At 39.4% G+C, this 11,765-nt stretch overlaps 1 long non-coding RNA gene across 1 annotated transcript; it reads right to left on the bottom strand.

Moving 5' to 3' along the window:
- Positions 1-3,996: 3,996 nt before the first annotated feature.
- On the bottom strand, positions 3,997-11,710 carry LOC138872468 (uncharacterized). The gene is made up of 3 exons (XR_011400848.1): positions 11,617-11,710; positions 4,757-4,809; positions 3,997-4,105 (listed from the first exon to the last, which is right to left on the bottom strand). It is a non-coding gene; the product is annotated as an uncharacterized lncRNA (long non-coding RNA).
- Positions 11,711-11,765: the final 55 nt, after the last annotated feature.

The following is an 11,765-nucleotide window of genomic DNA, read 5'->3' as shown; positions in this document are numbered from 1 at the left end:
TTTTGGATTATTATGATAGCCAACTCATGTTTCTAGTCCTTGTTGAGTCATTCATGCCCAACCTGCTACATTTCTGGGATTGTGTTGTTAGCTATGATCTATTTCCATGCTATTTGTAGCTCTAGTGTGTGCTTTTGACTTGTTCAATCCTGCATTCTTTAATGTCTACCTAAAACTTCTAATTGAGCTTCAATATACTTAGCTTCTTCTATTGTGCATGGCCAACTGGCATAAGCCCGGAAGTCTTCCTTTTTTATTAACTTTAAATCAATATGACTTCCTACCATGAGTTCTTTAGATCCTCGAATCCTTGTGTATACTCAGCATGTTAAGTTATTTGTCGATTGTTATGGATCATGCCTACTATCTAGTTTTTATGTGCAAATTGTTGTTCCCCTGACTATGACTCTGTTAGACTTTCATGATTAAGATTCCTAGGTCTAAAGTTCTTTTAGATTAATTCTGGATCATGCCTTACCCTAAAACTTTATTGTTCTGGGAAACTTAGGATGATCACTCTGTGTGCGTCTGGTACGCTTGCCCTGTTAACCCAAGTAACATGCCTCATCAACTCTCCTAATGTTGTGTTTATGTTCAGCATGCTCCACTCTTTCACATTTTGAATAATTGCTAAATCATGAATCTACAAGGTCAAGCCCATCATGTTGAAACTGAGCTTCGCTGGTTCTCCTAGTTGTCATTTTAAAGCCCTCTTGTCTGACCAATCTTGTCACCCTAGCTTCTAAAAGGCAAGTGCCAATATGCTTTCTGTAATCTTGTCCCTATGAGGTGTTGTATTTAATAGGCTTCAAATCTGTTAATTAATTGCCATGTGTAGTTTGTTAACTTATGTGGTTAAGTGGTTAACCTGTAATTGCCTAGTAAGTGGGTCCTCCATCTGGGCCTGGTATGAATCCATGTATGATCCTGAGCTATGCCATTGATATATTCTCATGTTTGAGGTGTGTATGATATCCGTGTAAAGAGGGAGCCTACTGAAGGCCCAGGCAGTGCTGTGTTATTTTCCTTTGGGCCTGCTTTGTTTATTGGGTCGGTAGTCATTCAATTTGTAATATTTGAATCTATACTCTTTATTTTGGGTTTGTAATAATTTGTAAACAAACAGCAGGGGAAGTAGTGAAATGGGGAGCAGGTACATTCTATTTTCGCAAAAAAGGGTAAAAATCGTAATTATAGGGTCTACATGCTTTGTTTGCTACTTTATTTGACATGATGTGTTTCTATACACTAATAGAAAGCATGCCGATAGGAACCACTTCACTTGCTTTACATGTCCTATTCCCATACACTATTAGAAAGCATGCCTATAAGAACTTAAGTGTTTCACTCGTTTACATGCTTCACTTCTACACGATATTAGATAGCATGCCTATAGGATTCAAACATTATTAATTATTTGCTCAACTTGTGCTATTGTTGTGTGATTGTTAGATAACATGTATATAGGATCACACTAAGTAATTAAGATATTCTCATCTAGATACCATGTCTATAGGGCCTTAATTGATTAATTAAACAGTTGTTGTTATTGTTCTTATCATACTGCCCACCTAGGAAACATGTCTGTAGGATATCGCTACTCGCTGAGAAAGCATGCATATAGGACAAAAGATGAATAATTCTGAGTTTTCAACAGTTTCATTGCCCAAGCACGAATCACCTAGAGATCATGTCTATAGGCTTTTAATAACGCTTTTAATCTGCAGCTTCGATAATCTAACTGGCAGTACTGCCTATGAGATTTTATTGAACCATGTAGTCGCATAGAAGCCATGCCTATAGGTTTTGAATGATTTTAATACATCTCATTTTAAAAAAACTGCCTATGACACCTTACTGCATAACCTAAGATTTGTTCGTGTGCTTTTGTTGCTTATGTATGGAGGCTAACTTGACCCTTTCATTGCTATTATGTGCAGTCCTACCTGTTTTGAATGTGCTAGTAGTTTTATCATTTTGAGCACCCTAGGTAAAGTCTAGAACCACCCAAATAGTAGGTCCAAAGCCTCCTAGACCACAGACATGGGACGGGTAATGCACGCATAGGACACGGTTTAGAATTAAACTAGAGCGCTTTAGGTAAATAACTTTAACATAGTAATTGGGTAGCAAGAGATGATAGTTTGTGCCCGTAAAATAATATGAGCAACCCCTACCTTAAGGGAGTTGCGAAGTACTATTTATGTTGCACGGGGTGATTCTTTAGGCTAAAAATTTTAGGACCCCCCCCCCCCACATGTTTATTACTCGCACCTTTGTTTCTTCGGGATTAGAATAAATTAGGTTGTACCATGTAATCTTCAGGGACTTGTACTAATCATCTATTAATGTATTGTCTAATTCCTTCATATGTGCAATTTCCTTTACACTTGTTTTATATCGTAGTCGAATATTTAAATTCCCTTTCTTCCTTTAATTTACATAGTCACATAGGACAATTATAATCCAATAATCCCACATAGTGTTAATTTCGGTCGGGACCTACAGTTGTAGACCTCGAAGAGTACCTAACACGTTCTCTTCGAGATAATTTGAGCCCTTACCCGATCTTTGGTGACACGATCTAGTTAAAACAGATTTAATTGCAAATAGGTACCCGAACGCACCCTAAAATTGTTAGGTGGCGACTCTTCTCTTTTAATACCAGTTTAAAAGAGTTGTCACATGTCGAAACCTGCTTTCGCGAGAAAACAGGGCACGACATCATGGCGAATCTGCTGGATATATACTGAGGCTCTTACCATGATGAAGTTTCGCTTATATGGATTAACGGATTATTTGATGTCATCCCCTCCCTATTCCCTTTATTTGCTTAAAATTGCTTTATGTACATCCCCTCCCTATTTCTTTCATTTGCTTAAAATTTCTATATCATATACACCCCCTCCCTATTTACCTTATTTTCTTAAAATTACTATATATCATGTACATCCCCTCTCTATTTCCCTTATTTGCTTAAAATTACTATATCATGTGACTCCCAGATAGCGTGGTTATAGCACATGAAAATTTGGGCATCGGGCGGTATTTTAGTTTTATGGCCCTAAAACGTCAAAAAGGGAAGAAAGGTCATAGCGAAGTGATGACTATTGTTTCTTAGGTCATTTTTATGGGCCTCAACATTTTAGGTGATTCGAGTCTGATTGGCCCGATGCATGTAGAAGGTGTGGACTACATTACACAAAAATCTAGAAATTGGGCGGAATTCTAATTTTATAGCCCTAAAACACCAAAAAATGAGGAACAATCATGGAAAATCTATGACTAATGTTTCTTGGGTCATTTTTTATGGGGAAAAAAAATTTTGGGTGTTCAGATCTGGTCACCCCGATGCATGTAGATGGCACGGGCACATGAAAATCTGGGAATCAGGCAGAATTTTAATTTTATGGCCCTAAAATGCCATGAAAGGAGGAACGATCATGGCAAAGCGATGACCATTTTCCTTAGGTCATTTTTGATGGACTGGAAAAATTTTAGGCGATTCGGGTCAGGTCAAATGGCGTGGGCTATAGCACATGAAAATTTTTGAAAATTCGGTAGAATTCCAGTTTTATAGCCCTAAACGCCAAAAACTGAGGAACGGTCAGGGCAAAGCGATGACTATTTGTCACATCCCTAACCTAGGGAGGCGTGACTGGCACCCGGTGTCGTACTGGCCCGAGAGAACCACTTTGTAACTTATGATCGTCCGACAAAAACTAGATCATACATAGGTTGAGTTGAATGAACTCATTCCTTCTGTAACTATCATGGGCCAACATGGCCACAACTCGTAATGCATAACCGTAAGTGGGAAAATGTTGTATCAACGATCCATCGTACTTAAAACATGAATGCGCACGGGACATCAAGGCCTCTGACATACTATACATAATGAACCTATGGCTATAAAGCCTCTTAGAGTATTTGACATCGAAACGTGGTCGGGATAGGGCCCCTGCCTACCCACAAGTTTGTAGCAAAACTCTAACACGATGACTTATACACTCGGCTGCACTCTGAATGAAGTGGAGTCTTACCGATCCTTTGCTGAATATTAACCTCGTCTACAATGAAGGATCATCAAACTGATTACCTATACCTGTAAGCATGAATGTAGCATCCATAATAAAACGACGTCAGTACGAATAATATACCAAGTATGTAAGGCAGAACTAAAAAATAAAAATAAGTCAACATCAGTAAGAAAGACATAAGAATCAAACTGAACCTCTGAAGTGCCACTGAAGGCCATGATATGCATACTAATTATTATATATTTGATGCCTCTCCTAGGACTATTACCCATATCGTAACATGACCGCCCAACTGATCAATGGTAACTACCTGTCCGGTTGTAGCACGGTGGTAAATGCATGACTGCTCGACCGACCGTAGCATGGTGGTAAATGTATGACTGCCCGACCGTCTGTAGCTCGGTGGTAAATGAAGATACATGATTGTCCAACCGATCGTAGCTCGGTGGTAAATAAAGATGCATGACTGCCAACCGGTCGTAGCTCGGTGGTAAATGAAGATGAATATAACACTATAGTATGAACATTAACATATTTATCGTATGCCTCAATAGAGACTTAGAAACATACTTAGACATGTTTTGTATTACATTTCATAGGAATGAATAATGTAGGCATCCTTAACTACTAAGATTAGAATCATTTATGGAATAACATTACGTTTACGTATCATTACTTGGATCATGCCAAAGAAGAAAGGATTAGCCTTAACATACCTTTGTCGTTTACTTAACCTCACGGTGTTGGTTCATTCCGTTAGTACTTCAATCTACAACAAACAATAAGGGATCATTGTTAAGCTTACGGAAGCTAGAATTCTACACAAATGAGCGACTAGCTCATCTTTAAGTATTTTGACAGCACCTCCCCTTATTCTTTTCCTTTCCTCAAATCAAACAACAAGACCAGCATGTCCAAAATATCAACAAACATATTACATCAATATCCAACCTTATATCCATTGCAATACATCACCAAAACAGTCCACACAATCCCATACAACAACCAAGTGCTATTTTGCACTTTTACATCCCTATAACTTAGCTAGAACTTGAATACACTTCAATAATGACAACCACAATATACTCAGGTTATACATACTAATTTTTAAGCCACAACACCACATAAAAACGAACTCAAAACATTCCACAAATTACAACAACTGAAAGTTGATTTTCAAATTATTACTTCATCAATTCTTACTCCCAAAACTTACTTAAGGCACCAATAAGATTAAACACAACATGTACAAGCCAATACTCTCATGTGACAGCCATAAGATAATATGAAACTACTCCAAAAAATCCATTACACCACAACAACTTCAACTCAATTTCTAGCCCCTACTTCACAAGTCCTTCACCAAACATCCTAGCTAGAACTTAGATAAACTCAAATATATGAAGGGGGAGGATTTTATTACCTAGACCAGATCTTGTAGGGATGAAACAATGGTAGTATATTGCCTTTTATGACTATTAACTTGCTTCATATCAGATCCTTCAAGATTGGAGATTACCTTTTAACTTGAATTGAAAGAAGAAGAAGATTATCAACAACTTCTTGAGGGTTTGGAGTAGGTTAATTTGGGAGAGAATTTCATGCATATCTTTATGTTTATGAGGATATGTGTCTTGATTCAGCCCCTAAAAGGCCCTCTTGGCTAAACTACAGATGTCCAATGAGGTTGACTAAATTGGGCCTTCCCTTTTAGCAAATAGGTGACACACCTATTTGTCACTTGCTTGGTTAATTAGTAAGTGTCACATGCTTCCTTATTCACTTAGACACGTATCTTGCCCTCATTTAATAATCACGACATATGTTAAGTAGCTCAAGCTAGTAGGACGGGTAAGCATGTAGCTCAAGCAAGTATCCCAATAAGCAAGCAACCATAGTTTATGTATCCATTATCTCATTTGTTTTTCCAAGTCCCATTCAATTTAACTTACTTAAGACTTCGATAAACCTTCCTTATCCTTGTAGAGGAATTTCATTTCTTCTGAGCTTACATCAACCGACTTACGACGTACTTTTATGTACAAAAACATGGGGTGTAACATGACTATTGTTCCTTATATCATTTGTTATGGGCTGGTAAAATTTTAGATAATTCAGGTCCGATCGTCCAGATGTACATAGATGGCGTGGGCTATATCACACGAAAATTTGAGAATCTGACAGAATTCCAACTTTATGGCCCTAAAACGCCAAAAATTGAGGAACAAACTTGGCAAAGCGATGACTATTGTTCCTTAGATTTTTTTATTATCGGCAAAAATTTAGGCGAATCATGTCAGGTCGTACAGATGCACCAAAATCTAGGAATCGAACAGAATTCCAGTTTTGTGGCCATAAAGTACCAAAAAATGAGGAACAATCATGGCGAAGTGATGACAATTGTTCCTTAAGTCGCTTTTTGATGGGCCGGAAAATTTTTAGGCGATTCGAGTCCAGTTGCCTAGATGCATGTTGATGGCGCGGGCTATACCACACGAAACTCTAGGAATCATGTAGAATTCCAGTTTTGTGGCCCTAAAACGCTAAAAATGAGGAACTATCATGAAGAAGCGCCTATTGTTCCATAGATCGCTTTTTATGGGCCGGCAAATTTTAGGCGATTCGGGTCCGGTAGTCCGGATGCATACAGATGGTGTGGGCACACGAATCTGGGCATCGAGTGGTATTTCAGTTTTATGGACCTAAAATATCAAAAAAAAATATGAGGAACGGTCATGGCGAAGCGATGTTCCTTAAGTCATTTTTATGGCTGAAAAATCTTAGGCGATTCGGGTCTGGTCGCCTTGATGCATGTAGATGGAGCGGGCTACAGCACACAAAATTTGGAACTCGGGCGGAATTCCAATTTTATGGCCCTAAAATACCAAAAAGATGAGGAACGGTCATTGTAAAGCAATGACTATTGTTTCTTGGATCGTTTCTGATGGGCCGGCAAAAGATTAGGTGATTCGGGTCGTCTCCCAGATGCATGTATATGGCGCGAGCTATAGCACACGAAAATCTAGGAATCAGGTAGAATTTCAGTTTTATGGCCCTAAAATGCCAAGAAATGAGGAACGGTCATGGAGAAGCTATTACCATTGTTCCTTGGGTCATTTTTTGACAGACCGACAATATTTAGGCAATTTGGGTACGGTCAGATAGCGTGGGCTATAGCATACGAAATTTTTTGAAAATTGGGCAGAATTCCAGTTATATCGCCCTAAAACGCCAAAAATGAGGAACGTCATTGCGAAGCGATGACTATTGTTCCTTATGTCATTTTTTATGGGCCAGCAAATATTAGATGACTCGGGTTTGATCGCCTGAATGCATGCTAATGGTGTGGGCTATAACACACGAAACTTTGGGAATTTAGCAAAGTTCTAGCTTTATGCCTTTAAAACACAAAATAAATGAGGAACAGACATGGCAAAGCGATGATTATTGTTTCTTAGATCATTTTTTATTACCGGCAAAATTTTAGAAGAATCGCGTCAGGTCATCCTGATGCATGCAGATAGTGTGGACTACAACACATCAAAATCTAGAAATCGGACAAAATATTAGTTTTATGGCAATAAAACGCCAAAAATGAGGAACGATCATGGCGAAGTGATTGCTATTGTCCCTTAGGTCATTTTTTGATAGGCCGAAAAATTTTAGGCGATTCGGGTCCGGTCGCCTGGATGCATGCTGATGGCGTGGGCTATACAACACAAAAAGTTTGGAATCGGGCAGAATTCCAATTTTATGATACTAAAATGCTAAAAATGAGGAATGGTCATGGCAAAACGATGACTACTGTTCCTAAGGCCATTTTTTGGGCCGGCCGAAATTTTAGGCGATTCAGGTCTGGTCGGCCGGATGCATGCAGATGGCGTGGGCTATAATACACAGAAATTTGAAATCTGGCGAAATTCCAACTTTATCGCCCTAAAATGCCAAAAAAAGAGGAATAGACATGGCAAAGCGATGACTACTGTTTCTTAGCTCGTTTTTTATTATCGAAAAAATTTTAGGCGAATCGGGTCAAGTCGTCCGGATGCATGCAGATGGTTGGGGCTATAGCAAATCAAAATTTGAGAATCGGGCAGAATTCTAGTTTTATTGTCATAAAACACAAAAGAAAAAATGAGGAACGATCATTGCGAAGTGATTCGGGTCCGGTTGCTTGGATGCATGCTGATGGTGTGGGCTATACCACATAAAATCTGGGAATCAGGCATAATTTAGTTTTATAACCTTAAAACGCTAAAAAAAAAAAAAAAAAAAGAGGAACGCTTATGGCGAAGTGATGACTATTGTTCCTTAGGTCGTTTTGATGGGCCGACCGAAATTTTAGGTGATTCGGGTCTGGTTGCTCGGATGCATGCAGATGGGGTGGACTATAGCACATGAAAATCTGGGCATCGGGCGGTATTTCAGTTTTATGGCTCTAAAACGTCAAAAATGAGGAACGGTCATAGCGAAGCGATGACTATTGTTCCTTAAAATCATTTTTATGGGCTGCAAAATTTTAGGCAATTCAGGTCTGGTCACCTAGATGCATGCAGATGGTGCAGGCTACAGCATACGAAAATCTGGGAATTAGGCGAAATTCCAGTTTTATGACCCTAAAATACCAAGAAATGAGGAACGATCATAGCGAAGTGATGACCATTGTTCCTTAGGTCAGTTTTATGGGCCGACCAAAATTTTAGGCGATTCGGGTCCGGTCGCTTGGATACATGCAGATGGCATGGGCTATAGCATACAAAAATATGGATATCGAGCGGTATTTGGATTTTATGGCCCTAAAACGTCAAAAAAATGAGGAACGATGTGGCGAATCGATGACTATTGTTCCTTAGGTCATTTTTATTGAGCCGTAAAATTTTAGGCAATTTGGATCCGTTCGCCCGGATGCATGTAGATGGGGCGGGCTAAAGCACATAAAAATCTGGAAATCGGACAGAATTCCAGTATTATGGACCTAAAACACCAAAAAAATGAGGAACAGTCATGGCGAAGCAATGACTATTGTTTCTTGGGTCGTTTTTTATGGGCCGACAAAATTATTTGTGATTCGGGTTCGATCACCCCGATGCACGCAGATAGCGCGGCTATAGCATACGAAAATCTAGGAATCGAACGAAATTCCATTTTTATTGCCCTAAAATGCCAAGAAACGAGGAACGATCATAGCGAAATGATAATCATTATTCCTTAGGTCATTTTTGACGGACTGACAAAATTTTAGGCAATTCGGATCCGATCAGATGGCGTGGGCTATAGCACACGAAAATTTTGAAAATCGGGCAGAATTCCAGTTTTATAGCCCTAAAACGCCATAAAACGAGGAACGGTCATGGCGAATTGATGACTATTGTTCCTTATGTCATTTTTTATGGGCCAGCAAAATTTTAGACGATTCGGGTCCGATCATTCGGACGCATATTAATGGCATGGGTTATAACACACGAAAATTTAGGAATTTGGTGGAATTCCAACTTTATGGCCCTAAAACGCCAAAAAATGAGGAACAGACATGACAAAGCGATGACTATTGTTCCTTAAATCATTTTTTATTACCGACGATATTTTAGGTGAATCGGGTCAATTCATCCAGAGTATGTAGATGGCGTGGGCTATAGCACACCAAAATCTGAGAATGGGGCGGAATTCTAGTTTTATAACCATAAAACGCCAAAAAATGAGGAACGATCATGGCAAAGTGATGGCTATTATTCCTTAGGTCGTTTTTTTATAGGTAGGCAAAATTTTAGGCGATTCGGGTCTGGTCGCCTGGATGCATGTAGATGGAGTGAGCAATACCACATGAAAATCTGGGAATCAGGCAGAATTCCAATTGTGGCCCTAAAACGCTAAAAAGATAAGGAACGGCCATGGAGAACCGATGAATATTATTCCTTAAGCCGTTTTTTATGGGCCGACCGAAATTTTAGGCGATTCGGTTCTGGTCGCCCCGATGCATACATATGGCATGGGCTATAGCATAGGAAAATCTAAGACTCGGGAGGTATTTCAGTTTTATGGCCCTAAAATGTCAAAAATGAGGAACGGTTATGGCGAAGCAATGACTATAGTTCCTTATGTATATTTTAAGTGCCGCAAAAATTTTAGGCAATTCAGGTCCGGTCGCCCGGATGCATGCAGATGGCATGGGCTACAGCAGATGAAAATCCAGAAATCGGGCGTAATTCTAGTTTTACGGCCCTAAAACACTAAAAAAATGAGGAATGGTCATGGCGAAGCGATGACTATTGTTTCTTGGATCTTTTTTATGGGCCGCCAAAATTTTAAACAATTCGGGTCTGGTCGCCCCGATGCTTGCAGATGGCATGGGCTATAGAACCCCAAAATTTGGGAAACGAACGGTATTTCAATTTTATGGCCCTAAAACGTCAAAAAACGAGGAACGGTCATGGCTAAGGGATGACTATTGTTCCTTATGTCATTTTTATGGGCCACAAAATTTTAGGCGATTTTGGTTCGGTCAACCGGATGCTTGCCGATGGCTGTGGGCTACAGCATACAAAAATCTAAAAATCGAGCGGAATTCTAGTTTTATGGCCCTAAAACACCAAAAAAAATGAGGAACAGTTACGGCGAAGTGATGACTATTGTTTCTTCGATTATTTTTATGGGCCGCAAAATTTTAGACGATCTAGTCTGGTCGCCCCCATCATGCAGATGGCGCGGGCTACAACAAAAAAAATCTGAAAATCGGGCAAAATTCCAGTTTTATGACCCTAAAAAACCACACAAAAAAATGAGGAACGGTCATGGCAAAGCAATGATTAATGTTTCTTGGGTCGTTTTTGATGGGCCGGTAAAATTTTAGATGATTCGGGTCCGATCGCGATGCATGCAGATGGCGTGGGCTATAGCACATGAAAATCTAGGAATCGGGCAAAATTCCAATTTTTTAGCCCTAAAATGTCAAAAAACTAGGAACGGTGATGGCAAAGCGATGACTATTGTTCCTTAGATCGTTTTTGATTGGCCGGAAAATTTTCAGGCGAGTCAGGTTCGGTCGTCGGATGCATGCAAATGAAATGGGTTATAGCATACAAAAATTTGAGAATCGACGAAACTCCAATTTTATGGCCCTAAACACCAAACACGAGGAACGGTCATGGCGAAGTGATAACTTTTGCTCCTGAGGTCTTTTTTGATGGGCCGGCAAAATTTAAGGCGATTTGGGTTTGTTCGCCCGGATGCATGTAGATGGTGTGGACTATCCACGCCATCTGCATGAATTCGGGTGACCGGCTAAATATCAGTTACTGATGCTTGCATCATGGTAGGCTGTCTACATCACACCCTCTTGGGATGCGGCACTTTCTCGGACGCTGCGTAAGCACGAAATACTTCGTGCTTTTGGGCCACCCTTTGTCTTTTATATATTTACGTCCGCTGATTATTTTTAATTTAAGTAATTTGATAAGCAATTATTTAGGTTAATTCTTTTTCTTTCTGTATCATGTTAGTAGCATGATAAATTTTGTTATGTTTTGCCAGTATGTAGTACATGGATTCAGAAAAAAGAAGAAAAAAAAAAAAGACATACCTGAGTGGATTCTACATGGATTCAGAAAAAGGAGGTACTTTTTACATATACATTGAAGGGCTGCTTCTGCTTCTGCATAAATGTCAGTTACTTCCTTCAATGCAGCACTTATTTTACAGAAGTTAATGCCATCTGGTGAGAAATCTTCC

This window comes from Nicotiana sylvestris, chromosome 7, assembly GCF_000393655.2.
Source record: "Nicotiana sylvestris chromosome 7, ASM39365v2, whole genome shotgun sequence".
NCBI lineage: Eukaryota > Viridiplantae > Streptophyta > Magnoliopsida > Solanales > Solanaceae > Nicotiana > Nicotiana sylvestris.
Note: the sequence above shows the minus strand (reverse complement) of the source record. Positions and strands in the feature narration are given on the sequence as shown.